The sequence below is a fragment of the Hemitrygon akajei genome, chromosome 6 (genome assembly GCF_048418815.1).
Source record: "Hemitrygon akajei chromosome 6, sHemAka1.3, whole genome shotgun sequence".
Lineage (NCBI taxonomy): Eukaryota > Metazoa > Chordata > Chondrichthyes > Myliobatiformes > Dasyatidae > Hemitrygon > Hemitrygon akajei.
Window position 1 is genome coordinate 38,291,891 of NC_133129.1, and position 14,377 is coordinate 38,306,267.

A 14,377-nucleotide genomic window follows, 5' to 3' on the forward strand; every position below is an offset into this window, starting at 1 on the left:
TGTAAAGGGGCTATTTAATTGGCTGAGATAAATCAATTAAGGATGGAGCAAGTGATGAAGGGCGTGACGTGATTGCTTTAAGCATCCATATGTCTCATAAGACACATCTTCCTCCCTTGTTTGTTGAGCTGATCAGAGAAGTAAGAGAGGAGGAAAACATGATTGGGAGGCTTCCGTCAGCAGGGTAAAGTCCTCAGTTGTAGCCTCTATTGCTGAAGCAACCCTTTATGTCACACAAGCTGAGGTGAGGCAGGATATAGTGAAAAACTTGCAAGCCAAGCTATCTCGGTTGATGCTGGTTAGTGCTGACACCAAGCGTGATAAGTCCAATAAGAAGCTGGACCCACTGGTAGGACGTACTAAGCAGAGGGCTGCTGCTGACAGGGGTGTCGTGTGGAGGGAAGCGAGTGGTATTTTCTGTTACAACTGTGGTGAGCATGGACGTTTCAAATGGGAGTGTAAAGGACAGGGAAACCTTTGGAAAGTAACCCAGCGGTTACTTAGATAAGGAAGTTGGGAAACTTTGGAGAAACACAGTAAGGGAGTAGCCTGGCGTCTCGGGGGAAACAATGCATCAAGGAAAACACTAAAGTGCAAAACCCAATTCCTGAAGGCTTAGTGGAGCCAAGCTCTGGTGTATCCACACAGATTGAGGGTACTTATGCAAGAGCCATACTTAACATAGGTTCTCTGGTTACTCTATAGATCCTTTTACAACTAGTATTTGATGCATTTACCATTGACACCACTCAGTGCCCAAAAGATTTGGGACCTTAGTACTAATGACTACTCATATGATTGATACTTGTTGTTGAAGCTGGAGTTTTCAAAAGCAGATGTTGGAGCAGCTGAGGCCCTTGATACATTAGTGTCCGTCTGTCCAGACCCAGTTGAAAAGGGTGAAGCATCCATTATTATGGGAACAAATACTCCCATTGTGAGAAGGCTCACAGGAGCCTGCAAGAAGAGAAACTGAGAGAATTTCTTGAAAACTTTGTCCATTTACCTGGTGTTCAGAGCTGTTTTTGAGAAGGTGCAAGTTCCTCCTAAGCAGGATGATGAGCATAAGTGAGGAACTGTGTGGTGCACCGACCCCAAACCCATCATTGTTACGTCCTAGCTTTCTGCTATCAAGCAAAGTCAAAGAAACAAGAGGAGATATGAACAAAAAGTTCGGTTCTCTCAACTGAAGCCTGGAGAAAGAGTTTTAATAAGGAATTTGGGACTACCAGTGAAGTATAAGCTGGTTGACCACTGGGTGTCTATGCATTTTGTAAGTGGAGAGCCCAGATGCCAAATGTGCCAGTTTTCTGGGTGAAGCCAGAAGATGGGAATGGCCCTGTCAAGATTCTCCATCGGAACCACCTTTTACCCCTAGGGCAGGAGATACGTGTTGATCCAGAGCCTGACATGGATCCTACACCTAAAAAGGACCCAAGCACTGAATGCTGTATGGACTCAGAGGATGAGGAAATGGGGGTGTGGTATACTTTTCCCTATTCAAACTCCTCAAGAATTGATGAAGAGATTCCTGAATCTCCCAACCCTGACTCAGATGTAGTGGGGGGGACTAGGAGCAGACATGTGGACACGATGCTGGACAGTGAAGGGAAGCTGGGCTCCAATGTAATTGGAAATGAAGCTGAGCTCAGTCAGGTGACAGGTGGACCTGAGTTGCCAGAAGGCATAAAATGTATGGGGGGGCACATCCCCAAAAAGATAGGAAATGTCCCAAGGAGTGCCCAAGTCTGAAGAAACTGAAGATGAGATAAAAAGGTCTCAGAGAGTCAGGAAATCCCCAGATAGGATGGCATATGATGCACTGGGAAACAGAGTGTTGTGTCAATCCCCATAGTGAAATATGTTACTACCATTTACAAATGGGTTAGAGATCCTGAAATCATGAAATTCTGTGTTATTAATAATGGTTTGATAAATTTTGAAGTAATGAGGACATGCCTATTTTTGACGAGGGGAGAATGTAATGCCCTGGTCAAGATTTTTACTGCTAATGTGGTAGGGTATTTATTTAGTAGCTTTCTGTGGAAGCAGTGTGTGTCCTGCTGATAGTGTTTGGGTTTCAGTTAAAGATAAAGGGCTGTAATGTTCAACTTAGGAATGTTATGTCAGCCAATCAGGGTAGTGAAATTGAGAGAAGGTTCTAGAGAAAGCTGGGCAGAGAGAGATTTATGACAGACATTGGTGGGGCTCATGGTCTTTTTGGCGGGAGATGGGAAGAAGAGAAGATCGGGAGAGACAGCAGTGGGATTTGATCTGTTGGGAAGATGCAATTGCAAGGAGTGCTCTGTGAGTCGAAGGAGTCTAAGATGGGAAGTTCTACCGGTGACTGGTGACGAGAATTCAGCACCATGAGTAAGGGACACACCCAACTTTTGGAAAATACGAGCTGCAACAATGTGCACATTTGGACTGGTTTAATTGTAATCAGCCATTTTCTTTTTCTTTTCCTTTTCCTCTTAATAACTATTTTAAAAGCTGAAATTAGTAGATATACTTTCTTTGTAATTGTATGAGTATACGATCTGTTTCTTTTTGCCATCTGCTAATTGTGTATTTGCAGTACTTACACAGCATTTGCTCAAATCAGGCTTCCATTAATTGAAACAGCCCAACTTTCCTGTTTGTTTGGACCCAAATCACACCGACCCTAGATGTTTATTGTTTAAGACAGGTGGCTTTCTCATCGCTGAGTCCAGTGCTGTTAGGAGAGCCAGCCAACGAGCCAAGGATGATGTCCAAGTTTTTGCCATCGTGGACAATGCCTCCCATCCACTCCATAATGTACTGGTTAGGCACAGGAGTATGTTCAGCCAGAGACTCATTCCACCGAGATACAACACTGAGCATCATAGGAAGTCATTCCTGCCTGTGGCCATGAAACTTTACAACTCCTCCCTCAGAGTGTCAGACACCCTGAGCCAATAGGCTGGTCCTGGACTTATTTCCATTTGGAATAATTTACTTATTATTACTTAATTATTTATGGTTTTATATTGCTATATTTCCACACTATTCTTGGTGCGACTGTAACGAAACCCAATTTCCCTCGGAATCAATAAAGTACGTCTGTCTGTTTCTATACAAGTCTGGTGGTGGGACTCAGTAATTTTATGTATTACACTGTGCTGGTGCCACAAAAAGAAATTCACGATGTGAGTAGATAAACCTGATTCTGATACAGGTCTCTATTTTGGACTGAGAGTAGGAAATGGGCAGTGAGAGGCTGGGAAAGGGGAAGAGAGGGGGGAGGGAGTGGGAAGCACCAGAAAGACACTCTATAGTGATCAATAAACCAATTGTTTGGAATAAAATGACCTTGCCTGGTGTCTCTGGGCTGGATGTGTCTGCACCCACACCAACCTCCACCCCTAGCATTCCTCTACTATCTGTCCCACAACCCTTCCATCTTCATCATTCCAAAAATTCTGTGCTCCCACCAGATTTATAAACTCACTCTCCACTCCACATTGATAAATACAGTATTGTGCCCTAGCTATATCTATCTATACGTGCCTCAGACTTTTGCACTGTCCTGTACATAGATAGAAAATGCTTGAGGGATGTGGTCTAAAAACAGGCATATGGAACTAGATGGATATCTTAGTTGATATGAACTAGTTGGGCAAGGAGTCTGCTTCTGTTCTGTATGATCGTGTGACTCCATTATAGTGAACAATGGAGTCATCATAAAATTTACGTAACAATCCAGTTTAATTCTGCAAAGCTCCTGTGTAATTGGAGGATTGCAAGTTTTGACCCGATGGTTGTTAGTACAGCTGACCAACAATTTAGTCACAAGGTACATGAAACATCTTGTAGAGCAAAGAGAGATGAAGAGTTTCAGGGAAGTAATTCCTTTCTTCTGATCAAGAGTTTATCTTTATCACAACATTTTTTATTACGAGTCTCAACTGTATTCTTGTTCCTCTTCCTTTTTGAATGGTATGTGTTTTTGGCATTTTTGGATATCTGTGTGGTTGGGTTTCCCGGGTTAATTCTTTCGAACGTGACATGAAAGATCTGATGCAAAGCACCAGCTTCTAATGCAGTCCCAAATATTTGGTGCTAATATAGAGAGATAATGCTGATCACATTATTGTGGTCAAAAATGTGTAATGTTACAAATGATTATCAGAGCGTTTTGAAAGGTAAGGACATGAAAGTGGGTCAAAGCATGAAAGAGCATTTAATAAATCCAATTTAAAATGAGCCATGCCTGCAATATCCTCCTAACTGTAGGCACAGGTAGTAGAACAAATCAATACAGACACTTTAAATGCCGGTGCATTGTACCACCTCCATTAACAACGTTCACCAGTGGAGCATTGCTTTGCGGATGGGATGGAGATGAATTGTGCAAAGTACTGCAACTTTTGCAGGTCAGACTGCTTCACATAAAGCTCAAAATTAAGAACCATCAGTCCACCAAAGTAAATAGCAAAAAGAATGAGCCTGTCATTTGTCCAAATTAGCTGCTGGAAAGTCAATTAGAGGAGGGCAATTAATCTGCAAATTAAAAGCAACATCTATCACACTTCCCTTCACTGAACTATTCAGAAATGCATCTAGTTTTCAATATATTAATAAATCTAAATCTGCACATGACATGTTGAAAAGGCATACACATTTTCTAAAAATATAGGAACTATAATACCATGTATTTATGTACATTTTATTCCATATCTGTACTTTAACCTTTCATATTATTTTAATATAATTCTTTATAATTATTGAATGTTGTTATTTTCATTGCATACCATGCACTGGCCAATACACGTGAATGAATATGGTGAATAAAGTTGATCCTTGATGGAGTTTTAACAGTTGTGCAGCTTTTATTAAGAAAAGAGAACTTGTAGTACAAGGCTAAAGGAATTAAATATGCCTTGATTCAGTGACTTCAAACTAAGGACTTATTGTTCATTCTCTGCTGCCCTCTTTTGTGAGCAGATTAGTCATGTTTGAGTAACTGTTATAATTAATAACATGTATCAGCATAATAATGGGATCTCTAGTGTTTGGTTGCAGTGGGCAAGGGGAAATTATTTCCACTGGAAAGAGGAACTGTAACATAGATTAGAGGTAAATAATTAAGAAAATTCACTAAGAAAGAAAATGTTTTTATGTCTGTAGTGAGTTATTTAATTAGAATAGGTTATCCAAATATTCTCTAGTTCTTTAACTAATGAGGCTTCTCAATTCCCTGCCCACACTAAATCTGGCCCTTACACAGTACAATTAACAGGCAGGAGGTCTATTAGACACGACTGTCTTCTGTGCAAAATGGCAGCTGAGATGGTTTGTGTTCAGGCAGATGCAGTGGACAATTAGATAAGATTGTTCTATTTGAACTGAGGATGTTGGCTAAGTTTATGATTACACTGATGGTTGGGTTGAGAAAAGGGCTGCTTATCTGGCATCAGATGGTGGTTGTTTGGAGTCAGGTCATCTGACAGTTGCGGGAAACTTCAAATAGATGGCCTCAGGAATGAGTTAGATCATTCTGGGTCATTCTGGGGCTTTCTGCACTTTTTAGGGACACCATCTATGCTAGATGTGCACTCGCCTCAGTAGTTTCCTGCCCATTCCACCTGCCAAGTTTCCAAAGATCTATGGCTAAAAATAGAATCAAAGTACAAACAGACGGCCTCATTTAGCAGATCAGTCAACTGCTTTTCATTTTGGTTTCATTAAGACCAGGTGGTGGATTGGTTCGAGGAGGCCAAGTTTATCCTCAAAACAAGTTTCCCACAAGGCTGCATCCTCAGCCGCATACTTTCCTCATGACTCCGTGGCCAGATTCTAACTCAATATATAAGTTGGCAGATGATATCACTGTAGTGGGCTGTATCTCAAACAATGATGGGTCAGAGTACAGGAAGGAGATAGAGAACCTAGTGACATGGTGTCATGACAACCTTTACCTTGATGTCAGCACAACGAAATGTCTGGTCAATGACTTCAGAAAGGTGGTGGGGGGGGGGGGGGGCGGCGGTGGTAGTTGGTGCTCATGTTCCTATCTACGTCAGCGGTCAAGAGGGTAGAGAATTTTAAGGTTCTGGGAGTGGGCATAATTAATAGCTTGTCCAGCACCACAGCCTAGAAAGCTCACCAGCAATGCTCCCTCGAACTTGTAATAACCAATGTGCACAAAAATCTTGTGCCTCCAATTAATTGCCCGGTGACAGACAATATGTGTGCACTGAATTTTTAAGCTGAAGTAATCCAGAAGCTATTCTAAGGATAATAAACTACCAAGTCCAGTTTGTTGTTCACTGTTTAAAATAAATAAAATAATACACACCAATGAGTCTCCTTTCTCACATACTGTACGACAGCATGCCAAATATGCGGCATTTGTGAGATACACTTACACGTGCCAGCAAGGTAGAGGATGACAATGTTTTGTGCGCAGTTTAAATTCCTTCGTGCGCTAGTAGCAAAAGATGTGTGCACGCCACACCTTAGAGGGAACGTTGCTCACCAGTGCCTCCTCTTCCTCAAGAGGTTAAAGAAATTTGGCAAGTCCCCTTTGGCCCTCACTATTCTATTTAAATCAATGTATCATTGAAAAAAAAACTTATTATTTGGATACATCATGGCTTGATGTGGCAACTGCACTGCCTGTGGCTACAAGAAACAACAAAGACTTGTGGGCAGCACATCATGGAAAGCAGCTTCCTCTCCGTGTCTCCTCCATGGACTGTCTACCTTCTCATTCTCTTGGTAAAGCAGCCAACATAATCAAGGACTATAGGACATAGGTCCTGAATTAGGCTATTTTGCCAATCGAGTCTGCTCTGTCACCTATCCCAGACATTCTTTCTTCTCACCCTCCCAGAGGGCAGACGATACAAAAGCCTAAAACCATGTACAACCAGGCTCAAGGACAGCTTCTATCCCACTGTTATAAAACTATTGAATGGTCCACTTGTTACTATAAATGGACTCTTGACCTTACAATGTACCATGATATGGCCTTGTATTTTATTGTTATCCTGCACTGCACTCTCTCTGCACCTGTTGCACTTTATTCTGCATTCTGTTATTGTTTTCCCTTGTACTGTCTCAATGCAATGATGTAATGAAATTATCTCTACAGACGGCACGCAAAATGACTTTTTTCACTCTACTTTAGTACAAGTGACAATACAAAACAATTTCGCAATTTACCAAGTGTCTACCTTTAGGTTTTATAAATTTTAACTTCAGAATCCTAACTTGCTCACTTTCAACCCAAAACATTTACCTTTCCAAATCTGTGTTCCAGATATTCTGACAGGTGAAAAGGCACCAAGCCTTTAGTCCTCAGATGTCCTTGTAATAAACTTAAGTGTTTTTTTTTGCTCCAGAAAGACATCTTGTTTTGGTAGTACCAAACACAGTGTCTAGACATAACAGCAATTTCTACTCTGCCTTCAAACTTCAAACCTAAATTTCAGTGGTACAGTACAAAGCACTGCCACTATGGTGTAGTACATTCAGCAACACTAATTCAGGTCAATTTCTATGTAGCCATTAGAAACAGTCTCCAGGCCTCCTCAGCATTAGTAAGACCAAATGCAGACTAGCTGACAGCTTTGCCAAGTACCTCTAATCTGTCAGCCATGGGCTTCTGGAGCTCCTGGTTGCTAGAAATGTTAATTCCCCTCCCCATTCCCATACTGACATGTCTATCCTCAGTCTCCTCCCCTGCCAGGGCAGGGCCAAACACAAACTAGAAGAACAGTGCCTTATATTCCACCTGAGTAGTCTACAACTTGATAGTGTTAACACTGAACTTTCCAATTTTAGGAAAGCTGTTCTCCCTCACTTTCTTTCTCTCTTCTGTATAGAATGGTTGTGGAGCAGATGCTTCCATTAGCAGGAGTCTAGGACCCAACCTAGAAATAAAGCTTCCTTTTAAAACTGAAGTGATGAGGAATTTCTTCAGCCAGTAGATAGCATCAATGGAATCGTTGCCACAGGAAGCTGTGTAGACTGTGTGGGTTTTATTGAAGGCAGTTCTTGATTGGTCAGGGATTTAGGATTGTGAGAAGAAGGTAGGGGAATGAAGTTGAAAAAATAATCAGCCAAGATTGAATAGTGGATTCAGACTTGATGGGCTGAATAGTTTAATTTTGCTCCTTTATTTTAAGATCTCTCTATCTAGTTTTTCCTCCACCCACCCCTGCCATCCCTATCTCCCCATTTTTCCCCTCCTACACACTCTTTCCACTGGGTCCCATCCCCCTACTGCTTTCATCTGCCCACCCCACCTCCCTTATTTGGTTCCACACTTCACCTTTTCCATCATCTGCAGCCTTTTATTTTCTCCCACTAAAACCACCCAGCCTCTCTGCTATTTCTATTCTTCCCTCCTCCATCCGCCTATTACCCCTCCTTACTTGGATCCACCTATCACTTGCAAGCTCCTGTTATCCCTTTCTACTGGCCTTCTCCTCTCTAGTCCCTCCACAGGCCAAAGGTCGCAACCTAAAATGTCAACAGTCTATTTCCCTCTGCAGATACTGCCTGATGCACAAAGTTCTTCCAGCATCTTGTGTGTTGCTCCAGATTCCAGACTGTAGTCTCTTGCATCCCCAGCTTATAACAGGGTTCAGTTCCAGAGAACTGTTCATAATTTGAACTGTCACAAGTGAGTGAATGAAGTGAACCTGCTTAGCTCTCAGCTCTGCCTGCCTTGACTCATCAGACCCTAAGAGGGATGGGGGGTGGCAGGTGGAAGAAAAGGCAGAGATGGCTTCTGCCCTGCAGCAGCCAGCAAATCCAAACTGCCAATCTACCAAATACTCATTTGCATATGTTGGCTGTCCCGTAGTAGAACACTTATAACCCAGGGATAACCTGTACAGTGCGGCAACCATCACAGTAGGCCTGGAACTACACCAACATGGAGTCAAACGTCATGTAGAGCTGGAAGATCATCAACTCAGTGAACTTATTGGCCTCCCCATACAGCAAGATGCCCATAAGTGAACTCCTGGCTTACTCCATGCTGTAGAAGTACAACCTAAGAAACACATTGAATCTTGGAGCACTGGGGAAATAAACCATAATCTAATACTTTGTGGGGAAGAATTCCAATTTAAGGTCTTGCTTCCATTTGACATAGAAGGACTGGGTCTTGAGTAATGGACCCACAAACACTTGAAAGGTTATTGTCCAGAAAAGCCACATGAGTGAAATTGGTGTTTTGCAGACTGTATGTATGGATTTGATGACACCACAGAGAGTGAACAACACCGAATGAAAAGACATGCACAGATTGTCAGTCCTTATGAATAAAAATTATACAGTATTTGGAGAAAATTGTACATCAGGGACAGCAACTATGCATCTCCTTAACAGTGAAAGTAATCATTGATGATGCATCTTGGGTCTGAACCAAGAAATACAAGTTAAAATACTTAATTAAATAGAAAATCATGTATGAAAATGAGAAATAGCAAAAGGAAATAAAAATATACAAAACTATACATTCTAATACCTTTCATAAACCCAGAAATGACATCATCCAATTTTAGACAACAGACTGAAGATACTAGGATTTGGCGGGGAACAAAATACGAGCTGCCTGAGGGATCAGCAGGTCAGGCAGCATCTGTGGAGGCAAAGGGTCAATGTTTTGAGTGAAGACCTGGCATGAGTCCTAACAAAGGGTTTCAGCCAGAAACCTATCTATCCCTTTGCTTCCACGGATGTTGCCTGACCTATTGAGTCCCTCAAGCAGCTTGTGTTTGCTACCTTACAAAGTTTTGCTTTGAAGTGTTGTCAGTTCTGGAAACGCACCCATAATTTTCCCTCAACATCTCCTCACAGAAAGAAATGCAAACAAACCATTTTTAATTTGTGATACCAACTAAGGGATAAAATTTGATGGCACACCAGGGACAGCCCCTCATTTACCCTTGGTAAAGTGTTGTGGAAACTGATACCCACCTGAGAAAACGGAGGCAGATTTCAACCTCTTGTTCAAGACTGGCACCTTGAGCAATGCAGAATGCAGATCAAGTTTTCTGTTCATATCTCTGGAGAAAAACAAATGAGATTAACAGGGATAAAGTGAAAGCAGCCTCAAAAATGTTTAATTTAGTCTTATTTTTAAAGTCTGGAAGTAATTGAGATCCAAAGGAGTAAGACTCCACACCTGTAAGAGTCAATTTCAGGAACAGAGAGGTTAATTGTTAGTAATTAAGCTGTTAAAAATTTTACTCATGCTGAATGAAGCCTGGCAAGGTAAGTGTGTAGATATCTATTAATTGTGACAACATTACATTGAGGCAAGTGTCTCGAAGCTGACTAAAAGAGATGGCAAGGTAAAGCAACTGTTCTAGTTTTTGAGAAGCAGGGCGATGAACTAATCAAGCTCCTGATTTTTCTATGAGCCCTGAAAGTTGGGGGAATTTAATATCATATTCTAATAATGATGAGCATTGATAATACCCACTATTTTAACCACAAAATTTGGGCCAACCTATGCTGTCAAACGGCTCATCATCAGGTCTTTTCATACTTCTGTCAAAATGCTCAGCTCAACTGGTGTGAAGTGTTCTTTTTGTGCGAAAGCAAGAACATGTTGAACGCAAACAGATTTATTTTCTACTTCTGAAATTCAACCCATGGGGCAAATGAAACTGAGAATGTCTCCTGACAACCACTCTCAGTATCTGTTAATGGCTATTGCACTGAGAGTGCTAGACTCTACTACCAGCCTTAATCTTGTTTATGATTTTTTTCCTGTTATGGCATGACAACTTGTTTGGCTGTCTGGTCCAATAGTGTCTCACAGCTAAACTATGCAACAGATTTTATGGCATTTCACACACTGTGATATCATTCACTTTCCTGTCTTAATCATGTTAATGGCCTTTAAAGGACACCATATCCAATTCAAAACACAGTTATAAACTGATATGCATGCTAAAATTAAATGTACAACTCTGATTACACTTGTCAAGCCTTTACGTATGCACATCATTATTCAATATTGACCTTCGCAGCTTCCCCCAAATTGGTTGCATTTAATAGTCCTGTCACCATCTACATGCTGAAAAATCAAAGAATATCATTCTTATTAGAGAAGGAAACATGACTCTTAGATCCTGTCACAATATTTTTAACTGTTAATATATATTAAGGCAATGACATTTATTTCACACTATCTTAAACTGACAGAAAGCTTAATTAATATGACCATGCAATAATTTTCAATGCTGCACCTTGCCTGGCATTTGCTCACCAAAAATGCTTTCAAATAAAACGATGTTTAAAATAATTCAGGAGGTAACACACACACAAAATGTTGTTCTACAATAACAAGAAATCAATCTCAAATTTCTTGGAAAACAATCAACTAACTGTCCCAAGAGTTTCTCACCACCTGCCTTGTTTACTGTTTGAAAAAGGAATTCACATTGGCAGTTTACCAATTATCTGGTGCTCTCTCAGAACTTAGCAAGTTTTAAAGAATTTAAATCAATGGGTCCACCATCTCTGCAGCCATTCCTTTGTGAACCATGGGTGAAAATCATGGGGTCCTGGTGACTTATCCATCTTTAACCCTATGTGTTTGTCTAAAACTGTATCCCTTGTAATTGGGGTTTTTACAAGTTTCTCCCTTCAACTGAAGTTAGCCCATCTGTAATCTCATGATACTTGCAGCATTCTCCCATTAACTGACCAGGCTTATTCTCTAAAAGTCCAGAGAAAGTCGTTTGATATTACATGCAAATTTTCTGTCAAAAATTAATGTCCCCCTTCCTATGCACCTATGTCTTTAGCCTGTCATGGCCCTTGCCGATTTGTATCCCTACTGCTCAACTTAATGTGATTTTTGCCTAATTTGTTTACAGGTAATTGTGCTTCTTTCCCCTTTCTAATTCAGATAAGTTCTGGCTGAGTGTTGTGGACCAGCTACAGTACTTGAATATTTTCCAGTTCAGGTACTCAACCATCGCTTACCTTATTTTCTGGTCTGCTTTAGAGAGCTCCACATTCATACCGTTTAATTGTCCCACAGAAGATAGCAGTTTTTGACCCTGTAGTGTTCATTCTTAATCTACATCTATAGAAACATAGAAAATAGGTGCAGGAGTAGGCCATTCGGCCCTTCAAGCCTGCACTGCCATTCAGTATGATCATGGCTGATCATCCAACTCAGAACCCTGTACCTGCTTTCTCTCCATAACCCCTGATCCCTTTAGCCACAAAGGCCATATCTAACTTCCTCTTAAATATAGCCAATGAACTGGCCTCAACTGTTTCCTGTGGCAGAGAATTCCATAGATTCACTACTCTCTGTGTGAAGAAGTTTTTCCTCATCTCTGTCCTAAAAGGCTTCCCCTTTATCCTTAAACTGTGACCCCTTGTTCTGGACTTCCCCAACATCGGGAACAATCTTCCTGCATCTAGCCTGTCCAATCCCTTTAGAATTTTATACGTTTCAATAAGATCCCCCCTCAATCTTCTAAATTCCAGTGAGTATAAGCCTTGTCGATCCAGTCTTTCTTCATATGAAAGTCCTGCCATCCCAGGAATCAATCTGGTGAACCTTCTTTGTACTCCCTCTATGGCAAGAATGTCTTTCCTCAGATTAGGGGACCATAACTGCACACAATACTCCAGGTATGGTCTCATCAAGGCCTTGTACAACTGCAGTAGAACCTCCCTGCTCCTGTACTCAAATCCTCTTGCTATGAATGCCAACATACCATTCGCCTTTTTCACTGCCTGCTGTACCTGCATGCCCACTTTCAATGACTGGTGTACAATGACACCCAGGTCTCGTTGCACCTCCCCTTTTCCTAATCAGCCACCATTCAGATAATAATCTGTTTTCCTGTTCTTGCCACCAAAAGTGGATAACCTCACATTTATCCACATTAAATTGCATCTGCCATGAATCTGCCCACTCACCTAACCTATCCAAGTCACTCTGTATCCTCTTAGCATCCACCTCACAGCTAACACTGCCGCCCAGCTTTGTGTCATCCGCAAACTTGGAGATGCTGCATTTAATTCCCTCGTCTAAATCATTAATATATATTGTAAACAACTGGGGTCCCAGCACTGAGCCTTGTGGTACCCCACTAGTCACTGCCTGCCATTCTGAAAAGGTCCCATTTATTCACACTCTTTGCTTCCTGTCTGCTAACCAATTCTCTATCCACATCAATACCATACCCCCAATACTGTGTGCTTTAAGTTTGCACACTAATCTCCTGTGTGGGACCTTGTCAAAAGCCTTTTGAAAATCTAAATATACCACATCCACTGGCTCTCCCCTATCCACTCTACTAGTTACATCCTCAAAAAATTCTATAAGATTCGTCAGACATGATTTTCCTTTCACAAATCCATGCTGACTTTGTCCGATGATTTCACTGCTTTCCAAATGTGCTGTTATCACATCTTTGATAACTGACTCTAGCATTTTCCCCACCACCGATGTCAGGCTAACTGGTCTATAATTCCCCGGTTTCTCTCTCCCTCCTTTTTTAAAAAGTGGGGTTACATTAGCCACCCTCTAATCCTCGGGAACTAATCCAGAATCTAAAGAGTTTTGAAAAATTATCACTAATGCATCCACTATTTCTTGGGCTACTTCCTTAAGCACTCTGGGATGCAGACCATCTGGCCTTATCATCTATCATATTAAGGTCACTACCTCCCAGGGGGATCTTTAACCACAAACCTCTTATTAATCCTTTCTCATCACTCGTCACCAAATGTAAAATAACCTGCTCCTCGGTAGGTTACATAGCATACTGCTCTAAGAAGTAAACCCTGACACACTCCATTAATTTGTCTTTTACAATATTATTGACAGTTTGGTTTGTCCAACTGATATGTAAACTAAAATCTCCCTTGAATGTGCCCTAGCCATTTCACCATTTTGCTCTGTACAGCCAAGAGGTCACATTTTGGGAGGTCTATAGACTACTACTACCTATGCGCTCTTCCCCTGTGATTCTTGATGGCAATTCAAACTGATTCTACATTACCCTCTACTGCTATATCTCTATTATCAGAATCAGGTTTAATATCACTGGCATATGTCGTGAAATTTGTTAACTTTACAGCACCAGTACAATGAAATACACAATAAATAAATATGGAAAAAGAACTGAACTATATTAAGTATATATATGTCTATTAAATAGTTAATTAAAGTAAGTAGTGCAAAAAAAACCAAATAAAAAAGTAGTTAGGTAGTGTCATGGGTTCAATGTCCATTTAGAAATCAGATGGCAAAAGGGAAGAAGCTTTTCATGAATCACTGAGTGTGAACCTTCAGGCTTCTGTATTTCCTTCCCAACAGTAACAATGAGAAGAAGGCATGGGTGATGGGTTC

The 14,377-nt window shown here is 41.1% G+C and overlaps 1 protein-coding gene across 1 annotated transcript in view; it reads right to left on the minus strand.

Annotated features, from left to right (window-relative positions):
• The window catches only part of sorbs2b (sorbin and SH3 domain containing 2b), a 452,225-nt gene that overhangs the window by 324,351 nt on the left and 113,497 nt on the right, over positions 1-14,377 (minus strand). The window contains exon 3 of the mRNA XM_073048156.1: positions 9,964-10,052. The gene's annotated coding sequence lies outside the window, so the exon portion shown is untranslated. The remainder of the gene's footprint in view (positions 1-9,963; positions 10,053-14,377) is intronic.